General features: G+C 42.9%; 1 long non-coding RNA gene across 7 annotated transcripts; it reads right to left on the bottom strand.

The window, feature by feature from the left end:
• Positions 1–762: 762 nt before the first annotated feature.
• LOC123182174 (uncharacterized) lies at positions 763–6,675 on the bottom strand. 7 transcript variants are annotated; one of them, XR_006492050.1, is made up of 6 exons: positions 6,380–6,675; positions 6,228–6,293; positions 5,022–6,146; positions 3,142–4,784; positions 2,968–3,049; positions 763–2,884 (listed from the first exon to the last, which is right to left on the bottom strand). It is a non-coding gene; the product is annotated as an uncharacterized lncRNA (long non-coding RNA). The 7 variants fall into 7 exon arrangements; XR_006492052.1 differs by having other exon boundaries at positions 2,968–3,044; positions 3,147–4,784; XR_006492049.1 differs by having other exon boundaries at positions 764–2,884; positions 3,147–4,784.
• Positions 6,676–19,396: the final 12,721 nt, after the last annotated feature.

Below are 19,396 nucleotides of genomic sequence, written 5' to 3'. Positions count from 1 at the left end.
CAGCTATCGCTTCTTCCTCTCAAAAATTTCGTCCGTTGCGTAAAAGTTTCGTCCGTCCGTCGTTAGCAAATTTTCGTACGGTGTCGATTTCTGTCCTTCCACGTGAGACTTATCGATCATATGGGCCTTAGCCCACTCACGAGGTGGCCCAGGCAAAAAAAAAACAATTATACGTGCAGTTTGCGGATTCAAAACATAGCGCTCTTATTAAATTCTAGGGGACACGTCCAACTGACCAAGGTACACATTATGAACCCCTAAAAAAAAGGTACAGGTTATGTAAAGATTTTAGGTGCGTTTCCTTCTTATATTGTCCCACCTCGCCTTCTTACACAAAATCTGATTGATTTATATACACTTGCCAGTTCATGTCAATAAGCCGCCTAAAAATCGGGAAGGATTGGGTCCGTATCTCAAGAAAAATTATGGAATCAATGGAATTGATGAGAGAGAGACAAAGCGAATTAAGGAGTTAAGACGCGCATGTGCACGCATGCACACATGATTAACTGGAGAGAGATTAAGGAGGAAATAAATCGGTGTGCTATGCATGCACGCAGGATTAACGTGAGGGTGATTAACTAGGAGAATTAACTCTTGACATTGTGTGAGGGCATATGCCATGCACCGTAAAACGGATGAAGCAGCCCCGATTTGGAAGGAGGAGATGATTTGTGGGGCCGAATTAAAAATTCCAGAGATTGTTCATCATTCATGCATGTAAATTATGGACATTAAAAAAATGTATGGCTGACATGCACTTTTGATTATTCCTTTTGGTAACTAATTTGAGATAAAGACTTCAGGTTGCTTCCTCTATCTCGGTAGTGCCCCATCTAATTGCACTAGTAGAACGCCCGTACGTTGCTACAGACTATAATACATATACTATATTTGATTGAGTCGACAACAATCGTCATGTAAACCTTCCCTCTCTATATATATATCTCCATCTCTCCCTTCCTCCACTCATCCTTTCTCCTACTCTCTAGGGGACAGGCATGGATGTCGAGCGCATCGCATGGGCAGGGTTAGGAGATACAAGAGGAATAGGGGACCCCCTCATGAAGATTTTCCCCTAAATTTTGTTTAAGTCAACATCACCCTCTATTTTTTATTTCAACCCATATATCTAAGTTGTCAGCATGATGGAGAGTGATGCTCCACCATAGGGTGCTCGGGACACCATGTCAGTATAAAAATCATTGGGATGACTTTATTTTTGTATCATACATAGTATCTCATTTTAACTTCTGTCAAGAGTAGGGCACAAGCACACTCCAAACACTACAAGTAATGGTGACTGGAATAGGCAAATAGCGAGAATACTCATATAAATTAGTCATCTTAGACTGAGTACAATCTCTTCAGGCTTCCCGCCCAACAACTCACAAGCTTCCAAGAATATTGTTGGATTTGAGTTTTTTGCTGCAATCTGCTAGCAGAGAAAGCAGAGAACTGAATTTATGGTGAATATTAATAGAAAACCGAAGGTAGAACCTGCATACAAAGGACATTAGATACATGGTGAAGGTTCACCTAACATGCTTAGTTTAGGCTACTCCTCTATAAATCTGTAGCCACCTCAGCAGATACAACGACTACATTAAACAAGTGATCTCATTTCAGGGCCTCTAAAAGTGTCCGGAGATGGGTTCTTAAGTTGGACAATACAATTGTTCTTACACCAGCCCTCCGCAATGCTTCAAAAACATATTTAGCATTATGGTAAATGAGCTTCCATCGAACAGATGCTCAATAAATCTGGTTCAGTTAGCAAATGAGATGATTCAGCCTTATAATGTAAATATTTAGCACTCTACTATTTCTAACTACATTGTTTTTTGCATAATGGAGCAGTTGAATGATCATAGCTTGTGTCTGACAGTCTAACACTATGAACCACCTTACCAATTTAGAATCAATCAGCAAAAAATTGTAGCGACCAAGATAGATGCTTTGAAGGCATGTTGCTTCAACACTACATTAATGTTGTACTCGTTCAACCTTGAGCTATCACTCTTACATTAATATTTCCCTACATGAACCTTATAGAGTATAGAAAGTATGTAAATCACGATCAAATTCACCTCATGGAGACATTATTCCGTACTCACAAAACAACATTTGCTCACTTTGCTAAGTAGGTCCATGATGTATATTCTGCCGCCCATTTGTCCAACAAACCAACATTTTAAACACCCTTTCCACAATATAACCTTTCTTCTTCTTGAGATATTACTTCAAGTGTGTCTTAGTGCTTTATAGCATGGAAGTTGTCATGCAGACAATCATTTTAACAAGGCCACAGTGAGTGTGCAACTAACACAATTATGGTAAGCACTGTGCAAATTATCTCTAATAAAAATAAGAGTGAACTTCTACATGCACTTGCATGTGACTCGGCCTCCTATTAAAACGACTTTTCACATGGCTTATGATCTCTGCTATTATAAAGTTAGAAACGCGGCCGACATACTAAATTTGCGAAGTTATGTACAACTGATTTGTCTAATTTTCTTAGGTTAACATTCTTCAAAAGATACAAGAAAATTAGACAACCATCAAGAACTGCAATCGAGTTACGATATTACAAAGACACAAATTTTCAAAGTCTATATCATGAACTATTTTCGCATTTATCAACACATCAAGACACAAACCTTTTGTACTTTAAATAAGCAGATATGAAGGTAAACTATAATCGTGAATTTACGGTGGATAGCCTGTCTGCAGAGTGCAGATAATTGAGAGGAGGCAACATGGCCGCATGAACGTAAGCTGTAAGCTGCTACTTGAAAAGCAGAGCAAGACGTTTGGCTTCAACTTGCTGAAGGTGATCTTTTCCTCTGGTTAAGAGGTGGCCACCAACAACTCGATTTCACTAATATTTTCAGAAGCAATGAGTTAAGCAATTTTAACACTATAAAATAAGCAAAAGTAAAAACTGGAGAGCTAGGTATGTACAAAGGCGATCGACTGGCGGGACCTTCTCCAAGTGTGCATCTTCCATCCTATGCAAGGTGATAATCGGTAAGTAGCCTCTGCCCTAGGGGTGTCAAATCCCTTTGTTAACAATGGAATTTCTATATATAAAAAGAAAGATACATGAGATGAAGACAATAGAATACAGGGAGGTACCATACGTAAGTCTTTACTGTCATTCTTCTTCATGTAATGGAGGGAACTTCACAATCCATCATGTACTTCTTAGCACCCTCACATTCAGAGTCATCACCAACAAATCAATATCCTGCAGAAACATCGGAAGTAGAAGTGCCAGCATGTAAAGAAACTTTGATCTATTGATTCAAACACATACTGGTGCTCTTGGAAGTACATAACTATCTGTATGTCTTGAAGTCTCACATTCTGCATACCCAGCATTCAGAAACACAACAATAAATCATGTATCGCCTTCTTGGAACCATTACATGTCAGGTTTTCCTTACGACAAGCTTTATAACACGGCTTTGTGTTTGAGCTAGTTACAACCAGATTTCTAGTGTGTGATAAGCTATTAATTCCAAGATTTTTCCAAACACACTGACGAAAAAACATTGTGAGACGGGCTTGAAACTTCTAGCATGATAAGCCATTACTCCCGGGTTTTATCTAAAAGTTTCGCTAACCGAAAATTTACCCGCTGAAAATTGGTACTTCATGTGGAGCACGGGTGGAAACTGAAGAAATATCTAAAACTGAAGAAACCGGGTTTCAAATTTCTCCAGGAAAAAATGCACACCAATAAATAACTGAAGCTAAATTGTAAAATGTTGGCAGCAAATGTAGAACTCTGATATTCTAAACTTCATATGACAATAAGAAGAATAAGCCAGGATGAATGAACAAAAATAATTGGACAAAATCATCTTCATTATTGTGCAAAGGAGAGATAGAAGATAGAAATCATTTAATCAAAATTTGGTCGTGAACAACCACTGCACAAATTTCAATATTATAAATTACAATAGTTTATTTTGCATATAGCAAGATGGCAACATTCTAGGAACAGAGATGTGTCCGAGTTCATCTAAAATCCAGTTGTCCCACGATGAAACTACAAAAAAAAATCAAGGTTTCAGCAGCAACATTACTAAAAAAAATTAAAAATCTACAGCCAACGGTCGTGTCTAGCGGCATTAAGTTTTTTTTTAGTAAAATCATTGAATGCTTCCAGCGGAAAGCCCAAACTTTTGAATGAGACTTTAGCCCTTTTGGAATTGTTTGGAAAACAAATCCCATAGCCCAGCCTCGGCCCACCTGCAAAAGTCAATGCCGAAACTGCCTGTTGTTAACAGATAAAGAATATTCTTATCAGATTATCCATTTGACTGTATCCAAAACATGCACTAATACTGCCTTCGATGGTTTAGCTGCTATACTACTGGGAGGAGCCTTTTGTGGTGGTAGTAGTACTGACTGTAAAAAGAGCACAAGACTTGCTTGTGGCTAATAAAGAGTAATGAAGAATCGAGGATCCAACGTGCATATAGCCAAGGATCAGTTTTCTTTCGAACATCAAATATGGAAAATTTCTGAGAAGATTCGCTATCTGTTAACTGCAGCTAAGAGCATAGCAGAGGGCTTAATTTGCATTTTTTTTACAATACTGACGAGTCCTACATATTTATGGTGCCCAAGAGAAAAAATAAGTGTCTAGAAATCCAAAGACTAACCACAACAGGGAAATAAACATGTAGGTGTAGGTAATTATATACATATATACCTTTGGGTATTCCCATGACCATCATTCCGTGCCCCAAATCTAGAATCAGGCCAATCTGGATATCATAATTGAGTTGTCATCAGATTTTTCACTGAATGAGCAAGGAGTCTTTTCTAAAGGTAAAAAAGCAACGATGAATCATAATAACAAATTGGTAGACAGATATGGCCAGGTGGTCAAATTTCGAACTGCAACCAAGAGCACCCCTATCTGACTCAGCCCAACTATCATCATATACGTGACCACTTCGTAGTAAATCCATCAAAACTAAACTGGGTATTGTTTGGATTACCTAACAATGACCATCCATGATTATGCAACCTTGCATAGCCTAGATAAATGATGAAACCAGTTGAAGATCCTCTGCATGCATATAAACTGTAGAAGAAAAGTTTTGGTAAAAAAATCATAACAAACTACCTTTTAGAATGTTGCAAGTGTACTGGTGCCCAGTCACAGTATATATGCAATTATGCACGAGACTATGATTCTGCCACAAGGATCAAATAGACAACAATTTGGAGCATGGTGTTGTGTGACATCTCACAAAGTGAATGAATGAATTTTCGATCGTTACAGAAAATTTCATATATAGATTTTCAATGTAAAACGAACTTTAGGCCTATGTTATTTGTACATACAGAATGTCTTTCTTGGTTCCCAAAGAGCTTCAGTAACCATCCTAAGTAAGCAATCGAACATACCTTGAATCACTTTACCAAAAATATTGCAGACGGAAGTAAGTCCAGCCCATTTCTTATCAACTGCAGAAAGATTCCACAGGCAAAACTTGCAAAAAAACGGTCACCCTCATATCTACTGTTTCATATCAAGAATCTCCTCAAACATGTCATCAGACAAACCATTTTTGGTTCAGTTTGAAGGTACATGGCCAAAATGAAGACTATTGTGTTATAAAAGGAAACAAATACATCATAGAAATGACATAGGAACACTATGCATGCTGAACAATGATATGGGTCTAGCATATGGAGTTAGCAGTTTCCCTAAAACAACAACTTTCTGAATATTATTGTCTCGACATTACGCCCACAAAAGGAAAGAGAAACCTGATGTAAACAAAATATTACAGTGGACAAACACAGAGTTTTTCAGAAAAGGAACACTTACCAGGAAACTTCCAGTCCTTGAAGAAAGGATAACCTTCCTACAAATACACCATCCAATGCAGGTTCATACAGTTTTCACTGTGCACAAATGATGCAACATGCAGATTCAAGCCAATGCGTCAAAATGTCCAGTGAGAAGTTCATTGAAATTTTGAAATGCAATCATTTTTAATCAACAAGTTGGTACACATGTTGTCATAATGCCTTCAATACTTCAGTGGAGAACCAAAAAATTACGTGCATCCGAGGTCCCTCAGCTTGTGGTCCACTGAGATCTCTTTGGGGAGCTGCGATTAAGCACCTCCATCAGGAATAAAATTGAGAAAAAACGAGAGGTGGGCGGAGAAAGGGGGTTGAGAGATTCACACATTGTCGGTGCTCTTCTCAAGGAGGCCGGAGAGGATCGCCCGGGTCTGCGCGTCCTGCCATATGGCCTGCAGACCAATCAATGGGAGATCAGAGGTGTTGAGCAGAGGAGAGATCTGGGAAGGAGAGGGAGGGAGAGAGGGCTTGAGCGTACCGGTTGGCGACGTACACCCAGGCGAGGAAGGCCGTGACTTGGGGGACCCTGCCGGCAGGGGCGGTGGTGAAGGAGAGGCCGGCGTCGGAGGCGACGACGCGGGCGGAGTCATTCGATCCTCCCTGGCGTTGGATGCGAGGCGCACGCGGAGTGCCGAGGACTCGCCGACGTCGGTCAGGGCGTGGGGCACAGAGGAGTCGCAGAGAAGAAGAGGACGGCGGCGCGAGGACGTCGGGAGGATCGCGAGGAGGGCAGGCAATGGGAGGAGGGATCTGGAGGCCTCCCCTCGAGGGCAGTCTCGCTCGTGCGTGCGAGTCCTGGTTTTTTTCGTAGGTTTTTTTTCATAGGTTTTTTCAGGACGAAAATAAACCAGAGGAGGTGGGACGAAATTTAACCGACGGAGACTACCAACTGCTCCATTAGGAGTAGAGATTGTCATTTTCTTTGAAATATATTCACAGAATAATTACTCACACGAGTAATCTGTATAACTTGAGGTCTATTAGGAGTAAGTATATCTCTCACCGCATCCTTGGAGCCAATATATGTAACTGTTTCAATTCGGATGGATTTGGAGTTAGTAGTGCAATAGATAAACACTCGAATACAACACAAGTTATCAAATTTATTTTATACCCGTTGCGACGCACGTGCTCTTTTGCTGATAAATGGAACCAAACAACAAGTTTATTTGTTCGAGGCGGCCTCTAAAGCTAGAAGGAAGCTAAGCTTGTACACATTGACGCCAAGGCTTACACTGTATAGAGCATGCCTTTATAGGCTGTGATAACACCTTATGGTTTTAGTATCTTAAATTTGCTGTCAGATGGGGATATCTTATGATTTAGATAGGAGGGAGAAGGTGTGGGAAATCATTTGTGAAATTTTAAATGAATTCTCATCCATTGCCATCGAGCTTCATCACGTAGGACCTTTGTTATTTGATTCAAAATTATCCCACAATAATTATCTCTATCATATATTCCACACCATCAGAAAAAGCAATTACAAACAAATGTAGAAATGGTGCAAAAATCAAATAAAGATGATATAAGGATGGCGTCCACCATCATTATAAGTCTACAGAATTACAAGACAGACAGTATAGAGAGGAGCTCATGAAGTGGCATTCTAGAGTAAGCAAGCTCATTACCTTAGGATTTTTTTTTGACAGAAAGACTGTAAGGGAACCCCTACAGTATAATTGGTGCAACAAATCCAAATTGCAAGTACCATGTCTTGAACCTGAGTGGGTAGGAAGGCATCAGCCCCTTCCCACCACTAGGCTATGCCTTAGTCTGCCATTACCTTAGGATTGACCACTTTTATTGTGAATAAGTGAATAATGTGACTATCATTGGCGATATGGTGAAGAGGACACACAACATTATGGATGTGTCGCCACTAGGGACGTGAAAAGATTTGTTTATCGCGTTGCAACGCACGGGCACATTTCCTAGTAATGACTATACATGATATATTAAGCATGCTCTTATACCAATCGTCCGACGTCATGATGGAGCAGGGAGGTTTTGTCGTTCAGGAGTATGCAGGCGGTTGTCTACGCAAGTAACAGCTGGAAGATGGAGTATCTTGTGTTGGGTCTGTGGTCGAAGGCGGGCAGTTCTGGTTTCCTTCTCCGACGTCGTCGTCATGCGAGGGTGTCAGTTCTGAAGTTCGATGGCGTGTCCGGGTACATGTTGCCCCGGTCTGATTCTTTCAACGGCTATGGTTTTGCTTTTGGCAAACTACTTTGGAGGTCCGTAAAGCTGCTGATCAGCGATGGAGCCGCGTCGAGCTTGGGCGAAGAGGTGATTTGTCTTTTTACCATTTGGTGGCTGCTTCGATGGTGTCGAAGGAAAGGGACAGGCTTCGGTGGAATGGATAATGTCATGTGTGACCTCGGTGAGCTACTCAGTAAAATTCAATGGAACCCTTCTTGATTCGTTCTCCCCGTCCAGAGGCCTTCGCCAAGGTGATCCACTATCTCCTTTTCTGTTCTTATTTGTCGCTGATGGCCTTTCTGCTCTCCTGCATCGTGAAGCAATCTAGGCCACTATCACACCGCTCAAAGTATGCCGTCGAGCTCCGGGGATCTCCCACCTGCTATTTGCTGACGACACCTTGATGTTCTTCAAGGCTGAAAGTGAACAGGCAAAAAGGGTAAAACATGTTCTAGAGGTTTATGCTAAAGGTACTGGCCAAGTGATCAATCCTCACAAATGTTCCATGTTGTTCAGTCCTGCTTGTCCAAAAACAGTCCAGCAAAGCATTAAGGGTATACTCCAAGTTACTCAAATGACATTTGAAGCGAAATATCTTGGCCTCCCGACGCCGGAGGGAAGAATGAGCAAAGGGAAACTCAAAAGTTTGCAAGAGAGTTTAGCAAAGAGCTTGATGGAGTGGGGCGATAATCATATGTCCATGGGTGGTAAGGAAATAAAAATTAAAGCAGTTGCCCAAGCTCTCCCAGTTTATATCATGAGTGTGTTCAAGGTACCAGCTGGCCTCTGTGAAGAACTTACGAGGATGATTCGCCGCTACTGGTGGGGTGCAGAAAAAGGCAAGCAAAAAACTCATTGGGTAAGTTGGGACAGTATGCTGTGACCCAAGGGAAGAGGGGGAATGGGATTTAAAGATCTAAGGTTGTTCAATCAAGCCTTGCTAGCACGTCAAGCATGGCGTTTAATACAATTCCCAGAGAGCCTATGTGCACAGGTCCTACGGGCCAAGTACTATCCGTCCGGCTCCATCACGGATACAGTCTTCACAGGTAATGGATCGTCGACGTGGTGTGCCATTGAATATGGGCTCGAGCTAGTTAAGTAGGGATGTATTTGGCGTGTTGGCAACGGAGCAGAGATACGCATCTGGCGAGATCCTTGGATCCCAAGGGGCCCTTCGTTTAGGTCGATCACACCAAAACGTCGATGCAGATTAAAATGGGTGGCAGATCTCCTCAATGTTGATGGCTCTTGGAATAGAGCACTTGTCCGGCAACATTTTCTCCCAGCGGATGTCACGGAAATCCTGAAAATTAAACCCTCTCGCCACTTGGAAGCGGAATCTATTGCTTGACAACCGGATAAGCAAGGTCGGTTCTCGGTGAGGTCTGCTTACAATATGGCTCGCGATCTGATCATGGCTCAACAAGGAATTGGGGAGTCAAGTGCTAGAACAGATGGATCAAGACCTACGTGGAAGCTGCTATGGAAACTAGTATAATGCCCGTGCGTTGCCACGGGCTTTCTAATATTTTTGTTGGTTGCATATTGAAACATGATGCCCTTCGAATTTCACATGTGTAGAAAAGATTTCCAGTGACAGTCGACAAATATACTTGATGCAATGTATTTCCATTTTCCCACTTCACTTGCATCTCCATTATTTCTTTTTAGTTGCAATGTATTAAAAAATGTAATTTGGCAACATATACATGAAGAGCATAAAATCATAAACTTCCTCCGTTCTTAAATATAATTTTTTTTAGAGATTCCAATACGGACTATTTGCGGAGCATAATGAGTGAATCTACACTTTAAAATATGTCTATATACATCCGTATGTAGTTCGTATAGAAATATCTATATAGACTTATATTTAGAAACGGCGGGAGTACAAAATAACCCAACACACTCTTGTAACGAATAAATTATTATTATCTAGAATGTAAATATAATGATGATAAAATAATTGCATGTATCTTGATTATGAAAATAAAATAGATAAATATATGTGTCTGTGCTCGTTGGAATATCAGCCAACAGAGAATATAGGTTGTGAAATGCTATTTCAAGTGCGTTATTGAAGTCCCTTGAAAATCTCAGTAATTTCAATATCTCATAGCTTTATTCTCTACCAAATGTGATGTAGAGTGAGTCCAAAATATATACATGGTATGCATGTGTGGAGTGAGTCGCATCCTGCTTTGTAGCAACATAGGACATTCTCTAGATCACTTGTTTGGCTATTATCTTTAGAACAATTTTTGCTATTTCTAGAATATTTGACACTTCTCTCGTGGCATAATAACCACTCCTCTCAGTTCACAAGGGAGAAAGGAAAAGAAGCTAATCTGTTCTAGACAAATAAACAGCCTCCCTCAAAAAGGAAAAGCTACTCCACGCCTCTCACTACACATGCACAACACACATCCCTTATCCCCACCTCACAAGGCACAACTTCAGCAACTCACATGGCATAGTCGCCGCTTTCTCTCCCCGCCACTGCTCCTCTTGTCCCGCCATAGCGTCATCTGCCGGCTCCTCTCCCAGCCTTGGTGTCAGCCATCGCTTCCTCTCCCTGCCACTACGTAGACCACCACCCCCTCTCCTAGTCTGGTTGATTTGTACCCTTGATCCGCGATAGTTGCCGGCCTAATGCTATTGCCTACAGGTAGTGGCTGGTGGACCACGCCCGACCGAGGGAAGCAACAACGGCGCCGTAGGTAACAGGCATACACACAGTCGGTGGCCTTGGTGACCATGTGATGCTGCCCTTGAGCAGCCAGTGATGAGGCGATGGAGGATGTGCTACAAATCGGCATGTCATGCAGGCCCAACCCACATGGCATTGTGGCATACACCACATGGTACGTCCAGAACGCACACATGATGGTCACCGGGCTCGCGTGCTAGCGCGTCCCCCAGGTCACAAGCCGCCACCGAGATGGCCTCTTCCCTAATCCGCGCCCGCAAGTTGAGCCCGCGCTTGTGCCACACACGCCTCCTGCTGCGTCTGCCTCTCCGTCCACACCGGCATCTTCTTCTGCAGGTTCTTTTCGTGCAGCGGCATCCCGTCGTCTCCACCAGAGACAGCACCGAAACTTAGTCCCCCCCCCCGGCCCCGGCGAGCGCGCTGGAGGCCACCAGCACCACGACAGTCGTAGCCTCGTAAGACTGCTTGCATGGTAGGGCTCGATGATTGCAATGGAAGATGGCTAATTGGAAGGCGGGGCGGCGGGGATGATGAAAGGGGATCAGCGGGAACTGCGGTGGATTGGATGAAGATTGATTTGTGAAATCCGCTGGGATTGTGTCGGTCAAGGCAAGGCAAGTTTCGATTCTGTTATGCTTTTGCAAGGAAAGAGTAGGATGGGGAGGGATCGGTTGTCATGTCATGGGAGTGAAATTTGAATGGAAACAAACAGACGGGTGCGGTTTGTTTGGAAAAAATCGGCGAGGAGATCCTTCCCTCGACGATGGAGCACTGCGGGGGAGGAAGCGAACGATACCAACGACAACGTATGAACGTACCATCACAACCACAGACTCCTCCAACAGTTTAGGCCATTTACTGAACCAATCTAACTCACAAACTTGTAGACAGAGACATCAAAGCACTTGTTGAATTCGCGACATCAATTGAACGCGTACGCATCAATTCTTAAAAGAAACTAATAGTTTAAAACTGTATACATTGCGAAAACTAATAACTACTACCTCCGTCTCTATTTACATGGTGCCCTCGGGTTTTGTGTTTGAGCATTGACCAATAATAGATGATTCACATGTCAGAAAATATATATACTGCTGGAAACTATTTTATAATAGAAATTCAATGGTATAATTTTTATGAACTAACCCACGATTAGTTGGTCAAAATTTGAACCCGTAAATATGTGGGGGCATGTAAACATAGGAAAAAAGGAGTAGATTTAATGGTGGAAAAAATTCATGCTTGCAAGTTACTTACTGTCCGTAACCTTCATTGAATCAGGTGAATCTATACTCCAAGCCAAACATAAAATGTTGCATAAAGTAGTGCCACACTAAATACAGCCATGCCATGGCTGAGAAATCAGCTGCACAAACACCAAACTGTTTTGGTAAATTATTCACTATTTCAAATCGTAGAAGGGGGAAACGCATGAAAGACAAACACCATAGATGACAAATAAAACCTGCAACGCTTTCGTTGCAGACCACCAAGCAGCACTTGAAACTAAAATTTGCACATACCGCAATCCACGTCCCAACAAATCTTGCTAGTCTAGTACACAAAAGCTCCAAGAAGAAAGGCATTAACTGTAATATATTCAGAAGTTGTCCTGTGTAGCCGTGAGATTAATGAGACAAGAAATCACGAGTACAGGCGAGGTTTCAGAAAAACAGTACGGAATCACCTTCCTAGGCCTGATGCCTCTAGCTGCAGGTAGTAGTGCGAACGAGATAGATGCCAAGGATGACAAGTGACATCATGCAAGCCATTTTAGAAATTGCTCCATACTTGCATACTACAATATCCTTCAGCACCATCTGTAATGGCATCAGATATCTGAACGGTAGAAGCAATATGACAGATTAAGAACTTGGTAACATTATATGTGGAACCAAGGCCATGTACCTGATTAGTCACACGCCCCTGCCACCTGTCGGATCTACGCGACAGCTCTGCGTACCAGTGAGGATCCGATGATGTCATTGCCTGGCTTCATAGGAGGGATCCTACAGCCACGCTTGCGCCACACCTCATCACAACTGTGTCATGATGTCTTGTCCCCGACGAGGGGGAAATCCGCCAGTCCCGTTTCCTTAGCCATGACCTTCGCTAGTAGAGACCTGACTCTACTAAAATCTCTAATATACGACTTAAAGGCAATACAATCAAACAATAGAAAGGGAAAAAATAAATTGATTATCACCATGGTGAATGACATTATAATTTTCACCCTTGTTTTCCTAGATATCTGCTTAAAGTAAAATGACATTATATACACTTGCATGTATTTTTTTGCTCGTGATCTTTCTATATGCCAGTGTTTTATGCAACTACATATCTAAGGGGAAAGGCATTCCTAGCACCGCGTAGGAATACCATACATTTTGAAGTAGCCACTATTCACTATTGGTTGTTGTAATCTATGTTGCTATGTTAGGTCAGCAGTTATAAACATGGGAATGACAGACTACAAGTTCAGTACAAGGGTGATCTAAATATAGTTATGTTACAGCTTAGTCGCAACTGACTGGGTTAAGCATCTCCGACAGTTCTAGCGCAAGAAGAAAAATACGTACAAGGGCTACAAGGGCAATACAGTTTTCAGAAAATAAACATCGTACTGGCTAAATAAATGGCGATATAGTTTTCAGAAAAGTGAAATATACAAGATTCACCTTATGCTTGGAAAGAGGCTTTCCAATCATCTTTATCGGTCACCAAACACCATCATAAGTCTTGCATTTGAGTGCATATCAATCTTCACCAATGACTACAATGCCACATGATGCTTGTGCTTCTTCTACAGTGGACCATCCGTTCTAAAAAAACATATTTGATTTATCAGTGGAATTGATTTGAACGTGCAAAAGTAATAGTAATAATAAGCATATATGAGTTTCATACTATACTTATTTATTACTACAGGGAGAGGTAGCACTGCAGTGTTTTTAAGATATGCACAAATTTAGGAGCTTGGAGCTGATTCAGTTCAACCAAATTGCCATTTCCCAGTTCTCATCTGGACAGACTGCAAAAAGAAAAACTAGGCAATAGAGGCTAGAGAACATACACCTGGTTCATGTAATTCACAGGAAGTGCTCAGCGATGCAATACCAAAATTTAATCTAATGAACGCACTTATCTTCGAACCTGATAAGGACAAGAATAGGCGCCCAAGACATACATATATATACATCAAACTTTCATTGCTTAGATAGATCTATCAAAAACAACAACCTCATACCAGCAAATTCGAAGAGAATTTTCTTCAAACAGGTTGTGGGCAATGTGAGTAAATATACTCCACTATATCTACTGAAATCCAAATGTACAGCTTGGCTGGTGAGCTTACATAACAGGTACGAGCTTCTGATAGAAAGTAGAAATCAAGGATTCTGAGTCTTTTTCCATTTGCCAACACAAACAATCTAAAAAAATTAACAAGAAAAAATGCAAAGAGGAAAAAGAGGGCACCAAAATTTGAAGGATTAATGGATTGTGTGCCCAGCCACAAACATCCACGCAAATGAGCTGCCTCAAAGCCTTGTAGACTCATATGGTCATGCCATCACGATTGGAACAGCGATGCGTCCGAGGAAACACCAGCCGGCGAGCCTGCTAACCCTCGTCGATCCATCTGCATCAGCACCGCGATCGGACCAAGGAGCCGCCGCGCCTGGCAGGGAAGGCCACGCCGATGCCATGGTAGGGATGGCTGTGCCTGACTTCTACACAAATCACTTATTATATTATTTGACTCTGACTTCTATAACCTGTATGAATCCGCTTTAAAATCCTTTCTAAATTGGACAGACTTACACCAGAATGAGCTATACAAATGTTGTGATGAATGTGCTATTAGTGATACTTGGTAGGAGGCATCATTAGTCGAAAGACATGAAAGTGTCACATGTATACTAACAGATATGGTGTACATTTCCTTGTTTGAATATTCCTGCTCCACTCTAAATATGCTTGAATGAATTATGCGGCAAGCTACTAAAGGAAAACAATAATGATCTCCTTGGGCTTACTCTCCTTGAGCCATTGATTTCTCATTTTGTCAAAAAGCATCTTGATCTAATCCCACTTCCCTAAGCGCATATAACGATTCTGGTCTATTTTTTACTCTAGCCCATTTATGAACTACACCAAAGATGTGGAATAGAACCTTTAGTCTGCCAATCCATGAATGATGTGTGTAGAAAGGGTGGTGCACTGGCTTTGTGCAAAAAACTTTCGTTCACAATTTACTAAAATCTAAATGAGTAAATCAAATCATGTACCACAGATTCTTTAGTTTTTGAAACTTCCTATACAAAATTAGATCGATGGATATCATAATTCAGTATACTTCTATGGATTGCAGACCACAAAGTTGCTACCTTATAATCAGAGTATCATAATCACAAAAGTATATGAGGAGGAATGTAAAGAAGACATAATTGTTTATTGTTCATCGGCGTATAAAGGATTTGCGTGTATCAATAGAAACTGTCGTGAATGTAAATATGGCAGGGAGGTTGGACTCCGTCCAAAAAAGTTCATCTAAAAAATGGAGAGAAGACTTTTAAGCCATGGACACTCATAGGTGTATGTGGCAGTATAGCTAAGTGTCCGTGCGTTCAAGAATAGATATTTCAGAAAGTCTATAAAACATGTGTGCTAGACTGGAATAACGAATTGAAATTGTAGTCGTCAAGACTAAGCTGCAATGATTTTTCTTGTGAAGTTGTCTACAACCTTTTGTATCACAGAACAAAACCTAATGGACTCGCTCATCATTGGTTTTATAAGAGAAAAAATGTACTTCAGATAGTTCCACACTGTTGCACAGAGTTATCTAAATGCGGTATATCAGCTCTGCTTGATCTCTGTAGGAAATATACCATAATATATTTTCTATAATTATATTATGACATCTCTAAGTTGTTCAACAGTATAATTAAAATCAAAATTAACAAATGAGTCGTTGAACAATCTCAATGTAGCAGGTTCAATTAAGCCACTCCTTACCTCGCCATGAAGTAGTCATGTTTTCCTTTCCTCTTTGAAGTGCCAGAGTTGCAGCCTCGATTCTACCGCATGGGCCGTTGTTGAACTGAATAGTCAGTTAGCAAGTAAAGAAACCTTAGATGCACAGCCTTAGTAGAAGAACAACAAGTCATCATCTAGAAAGGAATGGCAGGTTAACATCTAAAGAAAGGACAGACATGAACATCAAGCTCTAGTCAGGTTAACAAAATCACAAACTTTTGTGTAGATTTCATAGCAATTATGAGCTCAGAACTTCCATGGGTTCAACCAGTACCACCGGCGCACCTGCACCCTCGCACAAACTCTCCTTCTACCCCCTATAAAATCTGTAAAAGAACAAATACTAACATTAGAACATGAAAATGCAGAAACTTACAAGATTCACAAGAAATAGCTTACTTACTACCTATTGCAAAATCGCTTCCCGACCCTAGTGCAAGAGAAACGCCCCAGCCACACGCCCCCATGTTCCTCCTTGCTGCCCTCCTCTTCTCTGCTCAAAGTAATTACTTTTCATTGGTACAATTTAGAGTTGGGGGGAAATAAGCATTACTCAAAGTGATTCTTTAGGGAACTCCAAAGAGATGAAAATCAGTGCAAGAAGATGCATAGTCCTAAATCAAACTATAAATTATGTTGATGTTCATTGATCAAACCTTACCATCAATCCAGCTATTGCAATCCACGTACAATATAGATCCTACACCGCCCACAATTTCCTTCGCAACCACAAAATGCAGTCCAAAATTCTCACCAAGACACGCACAGCTTGATTTAGACCTCACCGGCTCATGCATCGACGAGGCGGCGTGCTCCATCTCGTGTAGACATCACATTATGAGATGCTAAGAGTTAGTCTAGTCAGAGTTTGGAGTATCACGTCTCCAGTCAGAGTTTGGAGTATCACGTCACTCGTGTGCTCCACCTACTTGCTCCTCAAAAAAACACTGTACACAAAGATTGTAAGAACCACATCAATTTTGGTATTGATTTGTCCACGTTCAAAGGACTTCTACCACCAGATCCAAACTTCTCGCTTCACACATTAGGCTGCACTGCAGAATTTGAAAAGTAACTGAAATTGGGCATTTATTTATGCTAATTAACTCGCAAGATGGATGGACGCAGTTGTTCACGTACCTGATCTGGCAGCCGGCAGCTTCCGCGGAGCTGATAATTTGCGTTTTGAGGTGCCATGTGACGTCAACGGCGGAGGGGTCGTGGCCGTACCTGCCGTCGATGGTGAAACGGAGGTTGGGGCTGACAGAGCCCAAGAAGTCGCAGAAGAAGGCCACAACCAGATCCTACCCTATCATGAATCGCGCTGCCGGGGAAAACGCAAATTATCAGCTCCTCTTACACGCAGTACCTCGGCTTAGTCCGCTCCCGCCGCCGGCCTCCACAGCGCCTTCCGCCGACCGCCAATGCCCGCCCCCGGCGCCCATCACCCCATTGTCTTTTCGCTGCAGCTGCATGAGCACGAACACACAGGGCGGCCAGCCATAGAACAACATCATCGGTACGGGCCGTCCACAAGCACACGGGGCCGACGGCGGGTAATAGCAGCACCTGCAACATGACGGAGCGGCGGCGTCTCGCTGGTAACCCTAACCCTAGCTCGCCGGCCCAGGCAAATTGGGTGAGCCAGAGAAAGAGGACTGACCTAGCCGTCGCCTCCGCCGAGGACCACGGGGAATCGCTGGGAGGAGCCGCCCTCGTCTTCCGTCGAGCACCAGCAGAGACATAGGGGAGGCGGGTTTCGACTTTCGATCCAGATGGATGGGCGAAGAGGAGAGCGAGAGGGATCTGTAGAGAGGCACGGGATCTCGGCGGCGGCGAAGGGCGACTCCTCTCGGATATCGATGCCGCCTCCTCGATAGCCTCTCGGCGGCGGAGCGGGAGGCGGGGCGGCGGCGGTGGAGTGGGAGAAAGAGGGAAAGAGAGAGGTCGCAGCGGGAGGGGGTGGATCGAGAGGAGGGGTCGCAGCGGGAGGGAGAGAGAGAGGGAGCGATCGTTGGGTTTTTTTGGCACCGTTTTTTCGCAGAAGAATAGCGAGTTAACGGAGGTGGGAGGATGATGAAAATAAAATGGAGATGGGAGGATGACGAAAAAAAACCAACGAAAATAAACCGCGCGGACTATTCATGAAGTCGTCCATTAGAAGTAGAGATGTGGGGCTCCAGCGAAGGTTCGCGTCTTCGCCTGGAAAACTGCTCGGGAGGCACTGGCTACTAGGGCGAGCAAGAAGCGGCGATACATGGAGCTGGATGGTATTTGTACGATCTGCGGGCAAGAGGAAGAAACGGCTCATCATGCTCTAGTCCGATGCCCTCATGCTCAGAACTTGTGGGACGCAATGCGAAGGGTCTGGGATTTACCACCTATTGAATCTCTCAGAAATACACAGCCAGACTGGTTGTTAATGCTGCTACAGGAGCTGAACGACACACAACGCATGCTTGTACTCATGGTGCTATGGCGCGTGTGGCATGTACACAATGAGCTTACCCATGAGAAGCCAATGATCCCCGTTGAAGTGTCTAAACGTTTTTTGTGCAGCTATGCGGAATCACTACTCATGATCAGTCAGTATCCGCACGCAGATATCATCAAGGGGAAGCTACCAAATATATTGGAAGGGGCAGTACTGCATAGCACCAGCAGCGAGCCAAGACGTCCGGTCACGGCATCATGGGAACCTCCGCCAGAAAATCATGTCAAGCTAAACTTTGATGGATCGTATGTCGCTGCCGGCGGATCCGCAGGAGCGGGCATGGTCCTGCGTGACCATACTGGCCAGGTGATCTATACCGCTTGTAGATGGCTCTTAAACTGCCATGGGCCGCTCGAGGCTGAGCTCGCTGCATGTGAGGAGGGACTCAAGCTGGCGTTGCATTGGTCCCAGAAGCCGCTACTAGTGGAGACGGACTGTGCTGAAATTTTGTCTCTGATCAATGCTCGCCCACCAGATCGATCGAGAAACATGTACCAAGTGGCTGAAATCTCAGACCTACTGAAGGAGAGGCAAGCTCAAATCAAGAAGATTAGTCGGACGCAGAACATGGTTGCGCATGCTATGGCATCCATTGGACGAGCACAAGAACGAACGGCATGTTGGTTAGCAAATGTTCCTCCGGAGATTAGCATTATCATTGTGAATGACTGTAAAAACATTATCAATTAAGTAATGAAATGCTTTCCTCCGCAAAAAAAAGGAAAGGGACAGACGCTGGTATTTTGCATAGAATTTTTTTATCTTTTCATTCAGTCATGTATGGTCGGTGCTTACGTGCCTTGTAACTTGATCTTTATTCTATATAAATGAGACACGTATTACCATGTAAAAAAAAGGCACAAATGAAGAAAACCTAGATCCGTCAAATACTTCTCAGTGTATACTGCTTTCCATTTCGTAAACGACTTCCGTCCGAAACGAGGACCGGTGACGTATTTTAAACCCAGCAGGACCGTAAGATCATCAACGTGCGGCTTAGATAAACCTGTACACATCGCGAAACGCAAAAATGCGTCGATTACCGC

This window comes from Triticum aestivum, chromosome 1D (genome assembly GCF_018294505.1).
Source record: "Triticum aestivum cultivar Chinese Spring chromosome 1D, IWGSC CS RefSeq v2.1, whole genome shotgun sequence".
Lineage (NCBI taxonomy): Eukaryota > Viridiplantae > Streptophyta > Magnoliopsida > Poales > Poaceae > Triticum > Triticum aestivum.
The sequence above is the reverse complement of the archived record's forward strand: the minus strand, read 5'-3'. Positions and strand labels throughout refer to the sequence as shown.